Consider the following 12,066-nt stretch of genomic DNA (forward strand, 5'->3'; position numbering starts at 1 on the left):
GTAGCATGTGGAATTTGCTGTTGCCTCCATTTCTCATTTATGAGACACACTTGTGACCCAGTGTCCCACAAAGCCTTAGTGTCGACCCCATCTAACAGGCAGGTGATGATGTACTTTTTTCCCACCAGGCTGAGTAACTGTGCTCTTTGTTTTGGGGAAATCAGACTGACACTAACCACTTCATTTTCCTGTAAGACTGTATCCTGTATTCTAGCGGCCACTTTTGCCTCTAAGTATTGAATACTATCAGCGACTAGTTTGTACATGTCGCTGAACTGTTCATTCTGATTGTCTTTTTCAGCAGGTGGTGTTGGGGTAGCTGTCACAGTGTTAGCTGACATGTCTACCGGTCCTGGCTTGTCAGTACCTCTCCTTCCGATCCTGCATCCCCGAGACAGATGACCACTTTGTCCACATTTGAAGCAATGGTCACACTGTTCCCCTTTATTGTTGTCTTGGCAGGTCCTGCAGGCACGTCTCCTGCCTTCTCGCTGCTGAGCAGAGAATCTAGGAGACTCATACATGACTTTTTTAATCTCCTCCACCTCTCCTTTTAACTGTTTTATTATGTCGAGGAGTTCAGATTCTGTACGAGTCACTGGTGGTTGTGTTTTGACTGGTTTACCTTTTGTGAATGTTGAGGATGCCCGTTCTTGACCACCAACTGCTCCCACTGTGGCCTCTGGACTTGGCTGTGCTTCCGCTCTGATTTCTCTCACTTTTAGTTCTTTACTGTTCTTTCGGAATTTCTGTTGTCTTTCCCACTCGAGACTAGCTGCCTCATTTGTCTTCGCAATCAACACATCATCAGTGACAGTTACGTCATCCAGGCAGGTTTTGAGTTGATATTTTACATTGTCACTAATGAGCCCTGTCCCCACTGCTCTAAGAAACTTCTTTTGCACCAATTCAGGGCTGTATTGTTCATCTGCACCGAGTTCTCTTGATGCAACTAAGAGTCTCTCCTTCAGCTCTATTGCCCTGAAAAGGAAGTTCTGGGGCGACTCATTGCTGTCCTGAGTGATGTTTATAAGGCGATGGTACAGATCAGTGGAACTATCTTCTTTGTAATGGCCCTTTAAAATGGTGCGCAGTTGGGAAAGGGTGAGGTCAGATTTGATTTCCAGCATATCGCGTATGTTCAGGCCTGGGCTTATGGCTCTTACGACTGCTTCAATGATCTCTGCCTCACTGTGATTTTTCCTTAATCCCATGTCAATCTGGTGGATCAAGTTAGAATATGACAATTTATCCTTCTGGCCTCTTTCTCCAATTTGACCATTAATCTTAAATTCCCTTCTAATAGTCACTTCCGGTGGCTGGGTGGCTATTGAGGTAGCTGGTTGTGGCAACAACACATTGCTAGGTTGCTTTGTGGTCACTTTACTGGTCAGCCTTGCCATGTCCTCCTCAAGTTTCTTTGTAGAGGCTTGGAAACTCAGTTGTAGTGCTTCATACTGTTCCTGGAGGCTGGCTAATGCAGCAGCATCAGGATTAGCACTATCCTCAGTCCTATGTGGCTGTTCTTCACCCTTTTCTCTTACTTCTTTAGCGACTTTTATTAACCGGACCAGGAACTCAGATGCCACCTCCTCTTCTTCATCTTCTATAGCCGTATCAGCTGCTTCGCTTATTAATCTGATCAGCGTGTGCTTTTTAGTCTGTTTTTCAGTGGAGATTTTTGCATGAAGGCACACCTCTTGTAGCTGCTCAAAGCATAACTGCACCAGGGACTCACTCAGCTGGTCCTGCAGTCTTTCCAGCTCCATCGTGCTGTGGTCTCTGCAACCTCACTGTCTCAGAAGCACCGCTGATCCCACTTCTGACACCAAATTTTGTAGCACACTTGAATCATCCACAGTGTGCTTGGAGTTGTATGTTGTTTATTTTCTGTAAACATAAATGTGACGCAGCATTGTAACTCATGCGCTCTTCTCTTAGCTTCATCTGAACAACACAATGTATGTATTGACCTGCTAACTTATTCAAACTTCATCGAGACACATTCTTCACTACATTCACACAGAAGTGTGGCACAAACCATCAAATAATATGAAAATTAAAGTATTGTGGCTACTGGCTACATTGTTTACAGGTTTATAGTACAAACACACAAAACAACACACGTACGACTGCGTAGTCTTCTTAGCATGTTAGCGGTTAGCTTAGCTGCCAGTGCGATATTACTAACAACTATGACTAAACATCAACACAACAACAATGGAGTAAACGGCCAACTTTCTTTACACTCTGACCCTAAGAGACACTAATTCATAGCTCCAGATGTGAGTTTTGGGGCTTGCTTACCTGTAAACATAAATGTGACGCAGCATTGTAACTCATGCGCTCTTCTCTTAGCTTCATCTGAACAACACAATGAATGTATTGACCTGCGCTGACCAAGAGCGACCCTAAACCACAAACTCCCTCTTGTGGCGAAACTCTGGAATTACAATGTCTAACTCTCGTCCTTTTAGCCACAATTACCAAACAGTCCACATCAAAATAATTAAACAAATATCTAGGGGGGGTGTCCTTTTAAGCCAGTGTCCCACATTATATATCATTTCATTTGCAGCACTTTGATTGGGTGTTTTCATGTACAGTGTTTGGGTTGATTGGTTCCTTCATGCTTTTGTTTTGGTGGGGACAGGTATGTGGGTGACGTGTGTTCCACCTTGTTGAGGGAGGTAGAAGTGTTGTGAACCCCGACATTGAGGTCAGAGATTATTTGTACTGTTCAGCCGTTTTGGTGATCATTAAAAGAAGACTGAAAACGAGAAGTGTAGCCCGCTATTTATCCACAGCCAGAAGGGACTGGAATACGCCACCAGGCAAGAAAAGAAGGTTACACACCTTTCAAGAGACCCAAAGACGCTTTACATTATGGAGGGCACAGAAAAAAAAACAAAGCAGGAGCTGAAGTCAGAAAAGAGGGATGGTTGGGTGGATGACAAAGTAGGGTGGATTGATGGAGGGTAGACAGAGTTGGCAGAGGTTGTAGGCCTTGGTGAACAGGTGGTGCTTCAGGAGTTTTTTGAAGGTGTCCAGAGATGGAGCATTACGGATTGTAGAAGAGTGGGGATCTGCGACAATGACATGTTGGTGATGCTCCAAATTGGCTGTACTGCCAGTTGTTTAATAAGAAATGATTGTGATTGATTATTTATGGGTTGGTGTACATTACATGACCTGCTACCAACTGGGGCATTTTTCCCATTAGATTCCACCTTTTTTTTCCATTTAAAATTATGATACAATTTCTTCTTGAATAGTTTAATTAATCAACTATATTAAGTAGTCTTCAGATTAAATTTGATATAGGGCCAATAGGGAGATTATATCCCATTGGTGTATAACTGGAGTGGACAGATGCATTTCAGTCACAGATAAAAGATGTGCCAGAAAAATAATATTAAAATCTGGAATAAACTATTTCTAACATCGTATTTAGTTGAAAACTGTTGCTCTTACATGTCTGGTTTTCTGAGAATAAAAGGATTTAAAAGGTGCAATAAGAATTGATACTCAAACAAAATTCATACTTCAAACAAAAAGGGTAATCAGTCACTGCTGCTAACTGTAGCTGCTGTTAGCTAACTAGCATGGTTAGCTGTGCATTTAGCGGTTGAGAGTGGGAGCTCAGAGCACCATGGGGAGTATTGGTGTCTACACCACAGCACCATTCGACCAGACGGGTTGAGGCTAGCTGTTAGCATGCTAACTTCAGTAGCTACCTCTGGAACACAATACAAATATGTCATGATGTCAAAAATTCTATTTTTTTGCATTCTGTTGATAATTTTAGCTATATTTTTCATGTTTTCAATTGGAACTCTTACATATTGCAACTTTAAAGTTACTTTTGAATCATTTTTTATACTGTTGAAATGTACGTAACTCCTTCAAAATAAAGTTGTTTCCATGATTTTTCACTTCTATAATAGTGAGACAAAATAGAAAAAAAAAATAAAGAAGAATACTGGTGATTTAATAATGAATGCATGAAAGGGATAACTTAATGATACATTGGCTATTACACTTTCATGTTTAAATGTACAGACACAAATAATCTGCATTAACCTACAACTTGGTTAATGTCTTGCTTTCTCACATCTTTCAGAGACTTTATTTCTAAATAGTAACTAACGGTAGATTCAACCAGTTACTCAAATCAGAGGGAAAGTGAGAAATAGACACAAATCTATTATATCGTAATTTGTTTGTATGCACAAAGCTGCTCAGAGGAATCTCAGTTAGTGTCTGTCCCAGTGAGTTATTATGGTTACCGGGACTTCTCTGTTGCAGCTGTAACACATAATAGGAGAACTGTGAGGTAGACAACACATCAGGAAATCAGGAAGGTAGACAACACAGGAAGAGAACAGAAAGGTAGATGACACAGAAGGAGACCAGGGAGGTAGATGACACAGGAGTAGAAAAGGGAGGTAGACAACACATCAGGAAAACAGGGAGGTAGACAACATTGGAGGAGAACAGGAAGATAGAAAACGCAGGGGGAAATAGGGAGATAGACAACATTGGAGGAGAACAGGAAGGACAGCAGGGAGTACAACAGGGAGGTAAACAACAAAGGAGATGAACAGGAAGGTAGACAGGTTGGGAGAACATGAGGGTCAACAACATGAGGAACACAAGGAGAAGTACAGGAAGGCAGACAACACAGGAGGTGAACAGAGAGGTAGACAACACGGACAGAGAACAGAGAGGTAGAAAACACTGGAGGAAAAAATGAAGGAGAACAAGGAGAAGAACAGGAATATAGATGACACAGGAGGAGAACAGGAAGATAGACAATGCATGAGGAGAACAGTAAGGTAGACAACACTGGAGAACAGGGAGTTAAACAACACAGGAGGAAAAAAGGAAGGAGAAAGGGGAGTACAACAAGGAGATAGACAACAAAGGAGGAGAACGAGAAGGTAGACAATATGGGAGGAGAACAGGGCAGTAGGCAACAACGGAGGAGAACATGGAGGGTAGACAACACAGGAAGAGAACAGGGCAGTAGGCAACAATGGAGGAGAACATGGAGGGTAGACAACATGGGAGGAGAACAGGGCAGTAGGCAACACTGGAGGAGGACAGAGAGGTAGCCAACACAGGAAGAGAACAGGAAGTTATAAAGCACGTGAGGAGAACAGGAAGGTGAACAACACTGGAGAACAGGGAGTTAGACAATACTGGAGGAACAGAGGAAGGAGAACAGGGAGTACAACAGAGAGGTATACAACAAAGGAGGAGAACGGGAAGGTAGACAACATGGGAGGAGAACAGGGAGGTAGACAACATGGGAGGAGAACAGGGAGGTAGATAACATGAGAGGAGAACAGGGAGGTAGTAAACAATGGAGGAGAACAGTATGGTAGAATACACAGGAGGAGATCAGGGAGGACAACAGGGAGATGAACAGGGACTACAATAGGGAGGTAGACAACACAAGAGGAGAACAGGAAGGTAGACAGCACAGGAAGAGAAGGGGGGGGGTAGAAAACACTGGAGGAGAACAGGGAGGTAGACAACACAGGAAGAGAACAGGATATTATAAAGCAGTAGGGGTCATCCGTCCTCATCAGAAAAAATACCATATACAGTAGATCAACTGTGAAAGCACCTTATTACGACCCGTAATGTTCTGCACTGACTTCAGACATCACAAAAGGAGGAAGTAGGACGAAGTAGAATAAAGAGCGAAGGAGGTTGGGGATGGATGGTTGAGTTAGACGATCACAAGACTTCAATTCAGGAGACCACTCTTTGTGTTCCGTTTGGAAGGACCAGTTGAAAATGAGTTATTTTAGCTTACTAAATTTAGTTAAGTAACGTGAGTTTTTTTCTGTATGAGGATGCGTTGGAAGTGCAGATGTTAGATCCATAGTTTTGAGAACACCTCTCAGACTCAGACACATCGGAGAAAATTGTGTTTGCTGATGAAGACCTTCTTCAGTAATCAAAAGCTCCAAAACCAATTAGTGGACCTTATGTCAATATGCCTTTCCTGTTTTAGTTCATAGGCTGTCTTCTTAGCAGCAAATGCGATAATGCAAATAGCATTCCTAATTCCAGAAAAAGACAGAAATTAGACTGTTGGAAATACACATACAAACAGACATACACAAGGACGCCACCAAAATTGCCCTCCAGCAATGGGCAAACAGAGAAATCCACAAAATCCATCTTGCCATCTTGACTGTCATTTCCGGGAATGAAGTGTTGGGTTTTTCCTCTTCTTAGGAGAGAGGAGGCACAGAGACAAAGCTATTTTCTCTCACCGGGTGCCTGTAAATTTCCTGAGTTATGTTCCCCTCTTTGCTGGAGCTTTCTCAGCTGTAAGACAAAAAGCTAATCAAAGGCTCCTGCCTCCGGGGCAGGTAACCCCGGCATGAACTAAAAGAGAGAGCAATATCATTCCATCACTCAGTATGCCACATGCTCACTCCCCCTCTCTTTCTCTCCCTTGTTCTGAGAAAACATTAGTTCTTGTTATATGAAAATTGGAGGGAAATTTCCTTTTAATGGCCTATTAACGCACACTTTCTCTCATTTTTATTCCAGCTTGCTCACTCGTACTATCCATTGGGTTTTCAGCCAAGGAACATATTTCATCCCTTCTTCAGGAGCACTACTGTGTCAATTAGTCCTGTATGGAGGTGAGGGCTGCTAATTTTTATCCTGTTGGTCTTAAAATTTAAATATTTATCATTTATGAATATTTATTTGCATTGTCTTTTGTTTTCTCAAAAGAGAAACTGACAACAACAACACAACAAAAAATTTTAAGACCGCAGTAGAGGAAATAAAAATGTAAAGATTGACCTGATGATAAAAACGGCGTGGTCCCAACTTGAATGGTTCATCATGTGGGGAGAAAAATGGTCTTGGTAAATTTCATGTTTCATTTGCTGCCACTCAGTTAACATTAAAAGTTTCTCCATCACAGTAATATTGTATTTGTTTTTCATAAATTCTGCAAAGCTAAAGACAAAGTGTGTCAGTGTTTTCTGATCTAATGCCCCTATTATCAGGACTGATGATTTGTGCTGTCCAAGAACAAGCTTTCCTCTAAAATCATATTGATTTTACTATACAAAACACTTTTGCCCAAAAATATTTCTCAAGGAAATTACATTAACATTTGTATTATGGTTACCAGCATTGCTGGAAGTACGAAAATTATTGTGTAGTGATAATTTTGCTCTCTGTGCAATGTTCAGTAAATAATGCCAAAAAAGCCACAATGTACAATAATTTTACCATTTTGTAATACTTATATTAGTAATAATTTCAATTCACTCCCTGACATTATCAGTAATATGAATATGGATCCTTTTCCGGATCAGAAGACCTATTTAAGCCAAACATGCTTGATATAGGCTGTGATGATGAATATGATTCATGATAACAGCAGTTTTTTCCTCCCGGTGCTGTCCTTCTCGTCCTTCTCCCTTCCCTCCCACTAACCTCGCTCCTGCAGCTACATCCTATTACCCAAGTCCAGCAACCACCACTAACTACACCACTGCACACGCAGCCACCGCCACCACAGGCCAGGGCGCATCAACTGCCAGTCCTTCCCAACTTCCTCCTTTGCTTTCTCCCTTTACTGAGACACACTCTGCTCAGTCTTCCCCGACCGCAAGGATGAGATGGACGACTACCTCTCCACCATCTTGGACCTGGCTCTGCGGTTCGGCGGCACAGGTTTCTGCAACAACTTCAACAACCTGGGTTGCAATGCTTCAAGCTGCCACTTCCTCCACACCTGCTCATTCTGTGGCGTCCACACCAGGTCCACCTGCCCCCATAACCCCACCAAACACGCACCCTGACTAAACCGACACCTCAAGACACCCATTAACATCACCGCCCTGAAGACCACCTTGAAAACCCACCCCGACCGTTCCTTCGTCCGCTTCCTTATCTACATTTTCACTTTTGGCTTTCACCCAGACATCGACACCATCTCCTACTCGTCATTCATCTGCCACAACCTACAATCCACTGTCACCGAACCCAACACATCTACCATATCAGCCCTATCGGCATCGCCACACGTTAATACTCCGGGCAAAGAGGCTTATCATAGACCTCTCTTCCACCCATGGCACCACCACACCAAGCATCAACAGCCTCAACCCCAGCCCAGATTTTTCCATGCATTACACCACCATCACCCACGCCATCAACTTCATCCGTCTCGCCGGCCACGGCGCCTGGCTGGCAAAAAACGATACCAGCACACCAGCACTTTCAAAGTCTTGCCCATCCGCCCAGGTTTTTGGCGATTTTTCGGCGTATCCTGGAGAGGCCGCTTTTACTTTGCAGTCCACCTCACCTTCGGATGCAGAAGTAGCCCAAAAATATTTTATTCCCTCTCCGAAGCCCTCTGCTGGATACTCCTCAACAACCACAACCTGCCTTATGTCATCCACTTCCTGGACGATTTTCTCATGGTCACTCCTTCATCCTCCCCTCCAGCACAAGGTCTCTCCACCCTCAAATCAACCTTCCGCCAACTCCACGTTCCCCTTTCTGCCGAAAAAACGATGGGACCCAGCACGACCCTCGAATTCCTCAGCATCACTCTTGATTCACTCACCTTCCAAGCCTCCCTGCCAACTGAAAAGCTACTACGTACCTCCTTGTTCATTTCCAACTACCTCCTTGCCCACCGCTGCACCAAGCGGCAGCTTCTCTCCCTGCTTGGATACCTCAATTACGCCATCCGCATTATCCCCCAGGGCCGATCTTTCATCTTCCACCTACTATCCCTGTCTTCTGCCATTCCATCCCTCTATGACCACATCACCCTGAATGACTCCTGCAAGGTGGAGCTTAGAATGTACCGCAATTTTCTGTCTTCATGGAACGCCATTTCTTTCTTTTACAAGGAACGAATCACTCAACCAGAGGACATCCAGCTGTACACAGACGCTGCACCCTCAGTAGGTTTCGGAGTCTACTACTGTGGCTCTGTATGATGGTTTGCCTCCGCTTGGCCCCCAGAACTGTCCTCACTCTCCCCTTCCTCTGCCCTCTACGAACTTTATCCAGTCATAATCACCACCCATAGTCATCCTCATCCACTCAGACAACTTCACAGCCATCGACATCATCAACAAAGGCCGCTCACAATCACTGGACATCATGAAATTCAACGCCTCACATTAGTCTAAGCCCAGCACCACTTCATAATCCACGCAGCTCACATTCCCGGCCCCCTAAACCGCATTGCTGACTCTCTCTCTCTCAGTTCTCATTCCAGAATTTTAAGTCCTTGGCAGCAGACTCAGACCCCTTTTCAGCCACCATCTACATGTAAACCCCCATCTCCTCCACCTAGTCACCTCATCTCAGCAAGCCATCCTGAACAGCCTGTCACCTAAAACCCTTTCATCATACTAAACTGGATGGTGCAGTTTCAAGTCATGCCACACCCTTCACAACCTCCCTTTCCCCTCCATCAACATCATAACAGTAACCATCTTCATCACTTAAGCCCATACGGTCCTCAAAATCAGAACATCCACTATCCAAGTATATCCCAGTGGCATCAACTTCTTCATCAAACTGCTCTCCGGAGCTCCAGTCCCCTCTGTTTCTCATCCCCACGTCACCATACTGATCAAAGGCCTACTAAAAGCAGAACCCCAGCTCGCACCAAAACGCTTACCCTTAACCACAGACCTCCTCACCCACTGCATCCTAACACTCCGGTCAGGATACTCATCCCCTTTCATCGACTCGACCTTTGAATCAATGTTCCTCCTGGCATTCTTTGGCTTCCTGCGATGCTCGGAATTCACTTCCACCACATCCACTCATGACCCCTATTGACACTTGACCCTCTCGGACATCTCCAACCACTCCCAAGACACCCTCCGATTCAACTTCAAACAGAGCGAGACCGACCAGCTTCCCCACAAGATCCGCTCTTCATCACCAAATCAGGCAGAGTTGCCACATGCTTCTGGTTCCACCACCATCTCCGCCAGATCTTATTCAAGTCAGGGATCTCTCCCGAACTCTACTCTAGCCACTCCTTCTGTATAGGCGCCACCTCTACTGCCTCCAGACAAGGAATTCCCAACCACACCAGCAAAGTCCTCGGCCGCTGGTCCACCCAAGCTACATCCACAGCCACCTCAGCGATATCCATCAAGCACATTTCCGCATAACCCAGTAATACCTTTTGGGGATGATGAAGCCCTACCCACCAAGACGTGCGCCCATTGAGACGTACCCCCATTCTGAGTCTCAACCTCCCTGGTTCCTGAACTGGACCACGCCACTCCTCCTCACTGATCTGCCACCCAGGCCCAGCCAATCAAACCACCTGCGTCTCATCAATCCAACCACCTGTGTCTCATCAACCTAACCACCTGTACCTCATTAACTCAACCACCTATGTCACCCTAATTCAATCACCTGTGAAATCTATATAGGCAAGCCTAACCATTTATCTCCTGTTTGTCTCAAGTTCTTATAACCCTCCCCCCCAGACCCTCTCCTTCTCCACTATCCTCTCTCACAGGATCACCGGCAGCCCAGCCTTCAACATTGCCATCCCATGGCAAGAAGATCCTCCAGAACAGGGACCCAGGCCATTCCAGCACAGGAACCACAGGGGGATTGTCGTGTCTTGACTTCTTATTCTTTGTTTGTTCAAAAAGGTTTTTCAGAGTTTCAAAAAGTCACCAATAAAAAGGAAATAATCTCCAGGAGTCCTCCAAAGCTGAGTGCAGTAATGTTTAATTGTCGACAATTAAAACATGAGATCTCACAGACAAAAGCTGATCAAAAAAGACCCAAATTCTCAATACAAAATATACTCCTTATATTCACTAAGATAGGGATTGGGCACCATGGTTTATCCAATCCTTGCTCTTTCTTTTGCTTATGTATCAAATTTTGCTGACTCAGGTATTTTCCTGCACGAGGCTAAACATGTGCCCACCCATGCCAACATTTGGTCGAGACAACCTCTACACCGGGCATACGCTTTGATGTCCCTTTGCAGCTGCTATCCTGGAATTTCCCTGCACTTCTTATCTACTGTGTTGCCACTTCGTGGCCTTGCCTTCACTGTGCTGCGGCTGTGAGACGTTTTTTTCTAACTCTGAGTCTCCTCCATGATATGTTCTACTGCCCTACTGACTGCATTTCTTTTAAAAATAATAATAAAAGTGTGATATTTGATTACATGATTTCACTCTTGCATTTGTGCTTATATTTCACTCCAAGTTAACACAGTTCAGTAGTTTAATCATCAATTCAATCAATAGGTGCACATTCAAGCAACTAGTGCAGAGCAATACGTGTTTTAACCATTTATTTATGATTCATTCACATTTTGATTAGATTCTTTAACATCTCAGTACTTGTTACCAGTTGTCATTAACCACTAACTACTTACTTATGGTTGTGTTGGTTATGGAGTGTTGGCATAATAATGGACAATTACTTTTTTGTTGTTTGTTTTTTTGTCTTTTTTTCTGAATACTGGGGTAACTATTGGGATCCATTGAAATAGGCTAATGTGAATAACAGCTAACAACTGTTGCAAATTAAGCATAAATTAAGAAATAAAAAACATGAATTCTCTGAAGATACTGTAGATTTGGGGAGTTGCTTGAAAGATGTGTGTTCTGGAATCTGCACATATCCTGCTCATTTTAACTCTCCATCAATCCCTCTGTTCCTCTGTCCATCACTCTACCCCTTCCTCCTCTCTACATCCCCTCTGCTTCCCCTCCTTTCCCCCAATTCACAAATTAAAAACCCCTCTGGCTGTTCTCCAGCCTTCCCGAATGGGTTGGAGGTGACAAGTAGCCTCCATCAACCCAGCACTCACCCCTCCCCCATCTCCACACACATACAAGTACACACATTTCACACAGTCACTGTGTAAGCACAGGTACATTTACACACAGGGTGTGACCCACGCATTTTGTGTGTGTCTGTGTGTGTGTGTGTGTGTGTGTGTGTGTGTGTGTGCGCGTGTGTGCGTTTGTGCGTATGTTACACCTGCTGTTAAACTGACAG

The 12,066-nt window shown here is 44.1% G+C and overlaps 1 pseudogene; it reads left to right on the forward strand.

Annotated features, from left to right (window-relative positions):
• The first annotated feature begins 4,599 nt into the window (after nucleotides 1-4,599).
• LOC141014930 (uncharacterized) lies at nucleotides 4,600-9,343 on the forward strand (annotated as a pseudogene).
• The last annotated feature ends 2,723 nt before the right edge of the window (nucleotides 9,344-12,066 follow it).

This window comes from Pagrus major, chromosome 19, assembly GCF_040436345.1.
Source record: "Pagrus major chromosome 19, Pma_NU_1.0".
In the NCBI taxonomy this organism is placed as follows: Eukaryota; Metazoa; Chordata; class Actinopteri; order Spariformes; family Sparidae; genus Pagrus; species Pagrus major.